Genomic DNA, 12,524 nt, shown 5'->3' on the forward strand with positions numbered 1-12,524 from the left:
GTAAGTTGTGTGGACTTCTGGGAGCATTACTTGGATCAAGATCGATTAAGACAGTTTTTGTTGTATTTGAAAATATTTTGTAACCTTGAATTTTTGTCAAGTCGATGATCTGTATATCTTGAACTTCTAAGAAAGTGTTATTCTTAAACTGTTGCCAAGACTCGCTTACCTGTTACATTTCGTGTTTCCGCTTTAACGGGGTGTGACATAACATCTTGCTGTTACATCGAAACATAAAAATGTTGACTAATCTCGCTAACATTAAACTTGGAAAAATGAAATGATTGAATAATTGAAAAATGAGATTACTGGGCCGTATCGATTGGTTGAAAGGCCTGAAAAAAACATTGTTTCAAATCATGTCTCCGCAATACTTTTTGTCAAAAAAAATATTGCTTCTTCTCTGGGAAAAAAAGTTCACGACCCGTGGGCGCTGCTGAATCCATGGGCAGGCAAGAGACAACCTGGCGAACTGAAACATCTTAGTAACCAGAGGAAAAGAAAGGTTGTTATTTCTATCTTATTAGGTTCAGCCACTCTAGCATCTAGTATGGATCGTACATGGACAGTAGTTGGAGTCGGCGACTCTCCTAGGGTTCCCTTATGGGGATCCCTGGGGAAGAGAATCAAGTTGGCCCATTGAATGATAAAAAACTAATCTTCACACAATTCTATAGATTCCGGGTTCTGGATTGGACATCCAATTGCTTCGATTTGAATTATCCGGAGAATGCCTTGACAACTATCTCTCGAGCATTGGTTTAGGTTCGGCCTCAATAGGAAAATAAAATGGAGCACCTAACAACTGAGTCCCGTTTGGTTTTCTTTGTGAAGATAAAYGACCTACTTAACTCAGCGGTTAGAGTATTGCTTTCATATGGCGGGAGTCATTAGTTCAAATGAACCAATGACTCCTGCCGTATGAAAGCAATACTCTAAMCGCTGAGTTAAGTAGGTCATTTATCTTCACAAAGAAAACCAAACGGGACTCATCCCATCCATTGTACAAGCAAGATTGGTTGGATTAGCCCACTTTTCTGTAGGATATATATTTACTTATGTGGCTTTCTTGATTGCCTCTACATCAGGCAAATTTGGTTAATCAGGCTCGAACTGATGACTTCCACCACATCAAGGTGATACCTGTACGAAAATTAATAGTATACCACTTCTGCGAATAGCTCGCAGATCCACTCTTTTTCCTATTCAAAGCTCAGCCATCCTAGACTTGAACCAGAGACCTAGCCCGTGAAGTAAATCATCGCAAGGAGGAATCCGCCCAGGGAGGGGCTCGCGTCTAATTAGCTAGTTAGTGAGAAAGAATGATGATGCAAGAGGGAATTGATGCCATTGAATCAAGCTCACCATCTCGGGGTGAACCTGTTACGCCTGGTTAAAGAGAGCCCTAGATAAGAGCATGAGCAAGTAAGTCCTTTTCATGATAAATTTAATATTTATTTACAACACATATTTTATTATATTAAAAAAGTATCGATTTGTAGGTGAATGTGCAAGCTAATATTGAAAATCCTTGTCCATTAATTCCTATTCTGGATAAAAAAAAAAGAACATTTCGATTGCAAGATAAGCATCAAGTGTTCTTTGAATAAAGTTGAGAAGACTATTGTTAAAGAGCTAGGTGATAATTCCTCTGAATTAGAAGGGTTTAAAACAAGTTCTCCTTTCAGCCATTTTCTTGATGTACCTACTAATTATCAACACTCAAGCTAATTGATGTGGTTGCTACTCCTTTGTCGAGTCAAAGGTAGAAGAGCGGATGAAATATGGTTTTTTATGAATAGAAAACCAATTAGATTTTTTCTTTTAGAGTCCGCACTGATATCTGGATTAAGATGTTCAAACTATCCTACGGGTTTTGCAGAGCAGGCTGAATCTCAAGATTTTTGGAAAAAACATTTCCCTCAACATAGTACTATTATTATAGGAGATGTTGAAAGAAAATTAAAGGAGATGTGCACCAATAAAAAGAGAAAAAGATCACAAAGTGTTAGTTGTGATGTGAACATGGAGAAGATAAAACTGGCCATGCTTTTATGCATCTTTGTGGATCTTTTTCAAGGGGACAAATCCACTAGTGGTATTGATCTTTTTTTCTTAGGTATGGTGGATGAGACTGAAATGTTTATTCAATATCCTTGAGGGAAAACCTTTTTTTTACACTTACAGAGGAAACTTACAAAGTCAATTAAAGGGAAATCACAAAAATTGCTCAAAGATGGGATCACATCATCCACAATTTCTTATAACGGTTTTGTGTTTCCGTTGGCAGTAAGCAAAATTTTCCCTTATCTTCATCTAGATTCTTTATATATGAACACATGGTAATTAAATTTTCATGAATATAGATATTGGTGTTAGAATGTCTGCTATTGCAAATGTTTTTGCTCGACATCGGGAACATGATGTCCAAGGAGTTCCAAGAATTTTCCATTGGAAACTATTTGGAAATCAAAACAATCTCCATCGTATAATGACATAATGGCGTCCTTAGGCAAATCACAAGTTATAACTTAAGTGAAGTTATAACACATGTTATTGTCAATTCTTATGTGATCCTTGATTATGAATAAATAAAGTTTTTTAACATGACAATTTAATTTCTTATGTTACAGGATATAATTGGTCTTTTCACACTAACCGACAAGGAATTATGATTGCATTACATGCAAGGATTTAGTAACATATATGATGATGCTGATAATGCAGAAATTGAGATAATAATGTTAAGGGAATTGACAAACCATTTGCTTTCAGGACGCTCAATCACGTGGCACCATGAATTTGTTGATAATGATGATCCCCATGTACATGTGGGTGGAACTACGCATATAGAGAAGACCATTGGAACTTCGGTTTAGTTAAATAGTTCTTCTCTCGGTGACCTTGTGATATTGGTAATATGAGAGGATTTAGCATACCAAGTCAATCAAGACCTTGTCAAACAGAGAGAGAGACAGAAAGAGAGGGACCATAGACACTTCCTTTTTGGTCACCAAACTAAAAAGGTACGTAGATGCGAAATTTGAAAATGTTGAAAGCAATTTAGAGTATGACATCAAAATCATTGGATTCAAGTTGGAGAAAGAAATCAGAGAAAATATATCCAAGTTGGAGTACTGCATATATTTAGAGTTTGCATTATTGGAATCTAAGCTAGATTCACTAATTGTTGCCAAAGTCGGTGACAATCAACAAAATGTGGGGGGAAGTGCTTCAACAAGCAAAATAAATAAATTTACTTCTTTTCAATTTTAATCATTTTATTATATATTTAATTAGTCTAACTATTATAAATTTAATTAATCTAATTATTATTTTTTCCAAACAGGGGTGCAGGTGACTTTGGTATATAAGCAATCAAGTTTATATCCTCACTTTCAAAGGTTCATGGGCAACATTATGGCACTTATTGAGAAAATTTAGTTGTGGATGTTTTTGGGCTGATTGAGACCCATGATATATATCTTGTTTTGTATTTTTTTTATCACTCTAATAGGATAGTCGGATATGTTTTTGATATAATCATTTTTTTTGTTATCAAGTTATTATTACTACCTCATTATGTGGTGAGCTTTTGTAATTAACAAGACTTAGCCCAGTCTAGCTCTATCAATGAGAATGACTGGATTGGGACCAAGGTTGGTACAGCTGTATCAATGTGCATGACTAGACCGGTCACATTAGACTGGCGCCGGTCTAGCTCAATCAATTATCATGACTAGACCTAGTTGGATTATATTAATCTAGTCGAGCTTTATGAATATCATGATTGGATCACTTCTAAGTTTACTAATCTAATCGATTTGTTTTGATGTGAGTGGCAATATTTCAGTCAAATTACACTAGAATTAATCAAGGTTTTTTATTAACATGATTGGACCCATTTTAACTCTACTGGTCCAATCAATCTATTTTCAATGTGCATGATTATATCCAGTCAGACTAGACTGGCTCTAGTCGACCTTTTTATTAGCATGAATTGACCCATTCTGACTCTATTGGTCCAGTCGATCTGTATCAATGTTCATGACCAACACAGTCACACCAGAATGGATCTGTTCTATCTCTATTAATGAGCATGACTGGATCAGTCGAGCTACTTGATTTAACATGACTAATAACTTTATTAAGTCTGGTCCATCTTCATCAATGTTTCTAGTATACTATTTTAAGTATAAAATCATCTAAACGGACTCGATGAGAATTCAGTTAAACCAATTTTAGCATAATAAAATATAATGAATGGACCTAGTTGGGTTCTATATTAATACATGTGAATGGACGTGTTTACTGTATTATACTGTACTATATTGACTATATTAATGTGTACGAATGCACATGTTAGAGTCATACTGTATGTAGACTTCCATATTAGATACATTATATTATACTATCATATATGTTAGACTTGGTTATTGTTCTATTGAAACTAGTTTAGCATAATCAAGCATTTTAATATGTATCAACTATTATGATTGGACACAGTTAGGTTCAATTCAGACTAGACCAATTAAGCATTGTTAATATGTATGAACTGTTTGGTTTGTAGGACTATATTGGAATTCGAGGGATTTGTCATGGATATCCTTCAAACATAGTATTTTGAAATCTTATGGGGGGTTGTTGGGATTTCAAAGGGTTTTTTTTATCTAATAATACTTTAAAATATGTTAAAAACCTTTGTTTTTCAATAATCAATTAAAATAAGGTAATTTAATTTTTTTTATTTATAATTTGCTTTTACAAATTATGTTTAAAGAATGGAATTCAATTCCATCCCAAATCCTAAAAACCAAACAGATCAAATGTTCCAAACCCTTCCAATTCCAAATCCCTCTATGAAATCTAAATCCCTCCAAACCATTCAATCAAACCAAACGGGCCTTTAGATTCACATGTATCTAGTCTTTCTTTTTAATTTATTTTTATTGAGTTTATATTATAGTCACCCCGTTGTGGCCTACATCGAACTGCCACAAATTTGTTTGGCTATACCCAGTCGTACCAGACTGACTCTAGTTGAACTACTTTTAATAGCATGACGGGATCCAATTTGACCCTACTTGGCAAGTCACTCTATTAATAAGAATGATTGGTTCGAGTATGACCCAACTCGTGGTGTTGAGCCTTATTGATAAGCATGATTAGACCCAGGCAGACTTGACTGAAGCTAGTCGAGCTGTTAAGAAATAATTTAATGCGATGGGACCCGTAAAACTGGAGCTATTCAAGGTCTTTTAATCTCTTTGAACTAATATCATGACATAAACAATAAAAATAATAGTTTTAAATAAAAGATCTTTGAAGTAATACCATGATATAAACAATAGAAACATGATTCTTGAATAAACAAAGTCAATGTTCTTAAAAAGGAAAAACATTAAAAGAAATTCTAAGAATCAATGGGTCGAAGAGGACAAGTTTCTTTTGTGTTTCCAAGGTATCCGCATATCTCACATATTTTTCTTTTTATTTTACTTTCTTCTCCTACTGATGGGTATATTTGCTTTTGAGCTCTTCTGCCTCTCTTGGGAACATTAGGAGCTATTACCTTCATTACCAACACATCTTCAAGAATGTGCAATCCATTTGTTGGGGACTGGATAAATGATTGATGGATACACCAACGCCCAAGTTCTCAACTTATAGTATTCATAACACAGATCATATACATCCATTCTTGCTTGCTCATATGCAGCTATAACATGCCTACAAGGAAGTTTATCAAAATCAAACACGTGACATGTGCAACTCTTTCGACCAAAACTAACTATAGAATCATTCCCAATCCCTGTTACCTCAAACTCAAACAAACAGACTTGGTTCACACTCAATCCAGTTGCCTTTACAAATCTCTCTCTTACAATCTCTTCTACTTTTAGAGTTAAAGGGATTTCAAGCGTTTCAGTAGATATCGCGGTGCTATGGTGCTTGTTAAACCATTCCATTGTTTTTTTTGGATGGCTTCTAATAGAGCAATTATAGGATAATCTATTGCATCCCTCAACAAAGACTTAATTGACTTGGCACCATTTGTGGTCATGATGTTGATCGAGAACCTGGAAAGTGTGATCTTTCCCATGTTTTCACATCAAGATACTCCTCAACATACTTTGTAGCTCCTGGATACTGGTTTTTTAGTTCATTGTAACAGCAACTGATAGTAGAAACTTTGTATGCATTAGCATTTCTCTCAAATGATTTCACAAATGTTGGTCCCAAACGGATTTACAAGAGTTTTAAATATAACAGTTTGTAGAGGGGCGGATGAATACAAACACACAGTTTTTACTTTTTAAATTCGTTTATTGATAAAAGAATATCAATATAAAATTTATAGATTATTGTTAAAGAAGATAAGGTTTAGACCTAATCTAAAAAGCCTAAGAAACACATAGTTTGCACAAAAGGAGATAAGAACAAAAGAGAAGAGAGTTAGAAGGAGAAGAAGGTGCTTGTTGAGAAGAGAAGTCTTCTCAGCCATTTATATCGATGCATTTAAGGAAAATCAGAGGGTACAAACCATGTGGCAAACTTCTAATGGAGAGCTTGTCCTTTGTCTTCAGATATGCAGGCTTTTAGCCGCATATGAACAGTTGTCTTTCACAAGGTTGCTAAGCACGTTTGGAGACAGTAGTTGAAGATTAGAGACCAACAAGTTCGTGATCTGAAGCAGTTTTCAGTGATAACAAGCTCGTCTACACAAGTGTGAGATCTATGAAAGATTTAAGCGAACACTGATGAGACCTTCAGTATCATTCAAGTGTTCAGCGATCAAAAGAATCTTGTCGAGCAAGATTAGTTTTTGTCTTGTCCTTCTACACACAAAGGACAAATCCATACCTTTCAAAGTACAGTACAGAACGGAGTCACTCCTCTGTATCCAAACGTGCTTACCAACTTTATGAAAGAAGACTGTTCATATATGGCCAAAAGAATGTATACTTGCAACAAAAGACAAGCTCTCCTCTAAGAGCTTGCCACATGATTTTTACCTTCTGAATTGCATTAAATGCAATAGGTATAAATATATGAATAGTTCTTTTCTCAGTTATCATCTTTCTATAGACTTGCCCAAGAATATACTTCTCTCTCTATACTCTGTTTAAGAGAAAAATCCACTTTAACAAGTGAAGAGCACATAATTTCTTATTCTATTTCTTGTAGCAAGTCTTTTCTTATTGCTATCTGTAATTTTGTGTGTATCTTAGATTGTTTAGATAGGTTATGTATCCTATCTCTTCTGCAAACAATCTGTAAAAATTCTATTAATTTTCTTTATCAATATATAATTTTTAAAAGTGGAAATTGTTGTGTTTGTATTCATCCCCCCCTTCTAGAAAGTGTTACCTATAAACTCTTGTAGATCCGGTTGGGACCAACAAGTGGTATCAGAGCAATGTTTGTTTTTGTATTGTATTGTTGTTTTATTATCTCTTCTTTTCTAGATAATTTATTCCTTTCAAAATGGCTTTGCAAAACGCTAGCACAAACTTTCACGACAATGGCTCTCTTGCCAAACCTCCCCGGTTTATTAGAGACAACTTCAGTATCTGGAAGAACCAGATGTATTTCTTCTTGGAAGGTGTGGATCCTGAGATTCCATACTACATTGAGAAGGGACCTTATGTTCCATTCGTATTCTCTCCAGCAGTTCCTACAACTGCTACGACTGCCGAAATTCCTGCACGACAGATTCGAAAGATCCCTCATCAATGGAGTGATAGAAACAAGAAGAAGATAGCTTTAGATACTCGTGCGAGATCTATAATAACCATGGCTCTTTTCGATGAGGTCTATCACTCTGTGATGAAGCTTAAAACTTCATAAACATGTGGGACACTCTTTTGTGTTCAATATGAAGGTACTTTTGAAGTACAAGAATCGAGTAGTAGTCATCGCGACCACAGCAGGGGAACATGATATCTCAAGTAGTGACCGGAGTACCTGCATCCTACGCCCAGGGCATGAACCCGGCTGAACGAGAGTGGGTGCAGAGAATCGCATCAGATACTCAAACTCACCAGATCCGGCTGGGATATCATCACCATATTCTGAACAACCTATCCAATGTGATGGAAGCACACCATCAATGATTAATCTAGTAAGACAACATGAAAGTTTTCTTTGTGGAAAATTTGAATTTTTGTCTGAAGTACATCGATGATTTAATTGTCTTTTTATTTACTTGAGGACAGTTGGAAGAGAATATTCCAACTCAGAAACACTGACAAAATTCCTTGAATGTTCGCCAGAATCATGGGATAACTATACCATGTGTCTCAAGATGTCCAAGGACATGTCCTCTCTTTCTCTCGGTCCTCTTTATGGGATATTGCTTAATCATGAGCAATCCATCAGTTGAAGAAGAATCTTCTCAATGATTTTAGGGAAATGAAAACTGCTCTGTTAGCTTTGATCTCTGATAACCCCTCAGCTGACCCTTCTATTTCTTTTACTCCATCCTTTTCTATTTCTATCAATGAGTTAGATCTTGTGAACTCTGAGGGCTTGACAAACGTTGATCTTTTAGAGTTTGACGAGTTGCTGGCCCTTCTAACTAACTCTTTCAGGAGGTTTTTAAGAAAAATCAACTACCACAGATCTCCTTCATTAACCATAGCTGAAAAGACAAAGTCAAAGCCCATAAGGCTTCAGTTAGCTGCTACAACTGTCAACACAAATGTCACTTTGCTAGTGAATGCAGGTCGAAGAAAGCTGCAATGCCATCTTCCAACCTTCCATCCTCCTTTAGGCATCAAAAGTACATGTTAGACCCCATAATTCTTATTGTAAAAGTAATGAAAATTGTACTAGTATGGAAGTGCAGAGGGTCAATGGAAGAAAAGCTAGAAGAAATCCTAAGTGTTCAAGATCAACCAGAGATGCGATGAATAGCCCATAGATGCGATGAACAATGCATCTTCATAACCCCTCTGGTTAGTAACACTTAGAAGAATCAACAACAGTTAAATCATGGATATCCATGCAAGAAGATTCGTAAAGACTCCTGGTTGAACATGCTTCCTTGAAGACAGTAGGGGATGACTCATCGACAACTGGATTTCTATTTTGCTAAGTAGATTGAGATAATTTCCATAATTCTAGATAGATATATTTTCTTAGAATATCTCATAGATATCTTTTCCCTAGATAGTTATCTCTTAAAATAGATTGCTAGTATAAATGGCTTTTATATTTCTTGTAATCATTGCCTTTTCTTCTCGTCAAAGTAATAATAGTGAAATCATTTGAAGCTTCATGATTCTCTTGAATTCATTAAGCTGTTCTTCACTATTATTCATCCATACGATAGATTTAGGTTATTCATAACATAAATCTTCATGTTATTGAGAGATCTGGGATCAATAGTACAAGTACCTGAAACTGAAGGAGAAGTACAAGAAGATGAAAAATCTTTAGCATAAATGCAAAGGTCTTGTCGCAGAAGAGCATGACTGGGCTGATTCTTTTGAAGAATCATCCTCTGACGAGGAAGACATGGCCTATCCCTGTCTCCTGGCCAAGGATGTCAAAGATGAACCATCTGAGACACCATCCTCCAGTGATCCCTCATCATCAACCTCTACTCAAGTATGTAACTTGAATAAATCCTGTTCTTCTTCTTCTTCTTCTGATAGCCTATCTGCACTAGATACGCTGACGGTTGACCTTTACAATGCCCTGAATGGCAAATCGAAATCTGAAAAGCTTAAACTTGATCTTTAAGAACAATCAGAGAGATGCCATTCAGAGATCAAAGAACTGACCAAGATTGAGGAAAATCTTAAGGATCAGGTCATTGTAAACCAGACCATTAGCATCAAATGCGAGCAGGCTATCGCTAAGCGTGAGCAAGCAATGGCTAAACTCAAGGCTGAGAAGGCTACCATTAAAGGGTGGTGCAAAGCCTCTATCAAGGCCTTTGAGATCATCAAAGCTCAGATTCCTGCAAAGATAAAGAGTGGTCTAGGATTCTCCTATGATCCAGAAGATTGTGTCACTGACAACTCCATGCTTAAGTTTGGTACTTTAGTCTCTTCTATTCTTGACACCTCTTCCTCTCAGTACTCTTCTACTGAGACTCCTCTTGAAGGAACTCCTCTGAGTTCATGATGCAAAGACAACAATAAATCTATTGTAGGCGCTCCTCGTCCCAAGAAGGCCAACAAGTCAAAGTAAATCTTTCACCCAAGATATCTAAACCCTTGGTTATTCTTTCTCGAACAAATGAGAATGGTATTCTTGGAGCTTGTCCCTCTTTTGTTTTCTCTAACCCTTCTAGCCCTAAATCTTCTTTCAGTTTTAGGAATTGTCGTCACTGTGGTGAAACTTCATATATCATCAGTAAGTGTCCTTCAGCTACCAAATATGGCCCACCAGCTAAGGTAAAGAAATTAGTTAAGGCAGAAAAATCAGCCAAGGCAAAATCAACCCCCAAAGTTGTGAATATGACTAAGGTGAAGATTTCCATTGAAGCCTCTTCTTCAAGCACAGTGAAGACACCTGATGACTCTGAGCCTTCAGTGTTAGTGGATATCGCCTTTAAATCTACTGTATCCATTGAGAAATGGGTAGCAAAGAAGTCTAAATTTGTTTTCTATTGTAGGAAGTCAAAGGCATCTAGTATCTTGATAGTGCATGTTCAAGACACATGACCTGAGATAAGTCCCTATTATCCGACTACGAAGAGGAAAGAGTCCCTTCCATTACTTTGAAGGAAACAAAAAAAGATATACCAAGGACTTTGGTATATTAACCAACGGCGCAACCACCTTCAGACGTGTTGTATATATTGAAAGACTGAAACACAATCTTCTTAGCATCGGTCAGCTGTATGAAAAAGATTTCACAGTGAAATTTCTGAAAAACTCATGTTATGTCTATGACAAAGATGACAACCTCCCTCTTACATGTTCTCATCTAGAGAACTTGTACGTCATCAACATAGATTCTCCCTTTACTGAGAATAGTTATTTCCTTTCTAAAGCCTCATCAGATATCAACTGGTTATGGCATAAATGACTTTCTCATCTCAACTTCAAGACGGTGAACGAGTTGTCTTGAAAGGATCTTGTCAGTGGCTTTCCTCAGCACTCCTTTGCAAAGGAATCTCTTTGCTCAACATGCAGAAAAGGAAAGCAGACAAATGCTTGCTTTAAATCAAAGCAAGTCTCTTCAGTGGCTTCTCCACTTCAGCTATTGCACATAGATTTATTTGGTCCTATCAACGTGCAATCAATAGTTGGAAAGAAATATATGATCGTTATTATTGATGAGTTTTCCAGGTACATTTGGGTCTTCTTTTTTAGATCTAAGAGTGATTCACTTGAAGAAATCATCTTGTTCGTCAAACGCATAGAAGTATTGAACAACATCAAAGTATGATCTATAAGGAGTGATCTTGGCACTGAATTCAAAAACAATAACATTGATAACGTCTTTGTGAACAAGGGAATCTCACACAACTTCTCAACTGTGAGAACTCCACAACAGAATAGGGTCGCTGAAAGGAGAAATCAAACGATTATTGAAGCCGCTCAATCATTGTAGAAATCCCTCTCTCAGCTTTCTTCACATATTTGGTTGCACTTGGAAAGTTCGATTTAAAGCTAATGAAGGAATCTTTCTTGGATATTCTTCAGTATCTAAAGCCTTTAGAGTATTCAACAAATGTCGACAAACCATAGAAGAAACTATCAATGTCAAATTTGATGAATCTCATTCAGCTAACTCTAAACCCATCACTGATGACGATGAAGAGTTAGAAAGATGGATGTTCTTTCACTTTGAACAACCTAAAACTTCCTTCAGCAATCAACCCAATTTGATCCTCCAAAAGCTGATGATGGATGATGATCCACTAATCATTCCAGTTGCAACTAATAACCAAGGCGAATCCTCTTCAGGGATTGCTGCAGTGCTCATTAGTTGCATACCTCCCTCTACTTCAAACACTGACCCATCAGTGGCTGAAATGCCTTCAGTATCTGAACCTCTATCAGTCGCTGAATCTCTCACTGAGGCTCCTTTAGCAATCTAACCTATTGCTGAAGAATCTGTTGCTGAAGCCTTATTTTCTCTACCTGAACATCAAAGCTCAAATGATAATCCTCTACCAGCTCAGCGATGGACTAAAGACCATCCAATTCATCAAATTCTTGGTGATCCAAGTGCAGGTATTCAGACACGTTGTGGTCTAGGTAATATATGTCTCCTTGTCAACTTTCTTTCTGTAGTTGAACCCAAGAAAATCAATGAGGCTATCTCAGACCTTAGCTGGGTCATTGCCATGCAAGAGGAACTCATTAAGTTTGATAGGAACAATGTCTGGTACCTTGTCCCTCATCCTTCTAAAAAACTGGGATAGGCACCAAATAAGTTTATTGCAATAAGTTAGATGAACTTGGAATTGTTACCCGTAACAAGGCTCATCTTGTTGCTTAGGGTTATAGACAAGAAAAAGGAATCGATTATGACAAAACCTTCACACCAGTGGCTAT

This window comes from Cynara cardunculus (assembly GCF_001531365.2).
Source record: "Cynara cardunculus var. scolymus isolate 2C chromosome LG 1, CcrdV1, whole genome shotgun sequence".
Lineage (NCBI taxonomy): Eukaryota > Viridiplantae > Streptophyta > Magnoliopsida > Asterales > Asteraceae > Cynara > Cynara cardunculus.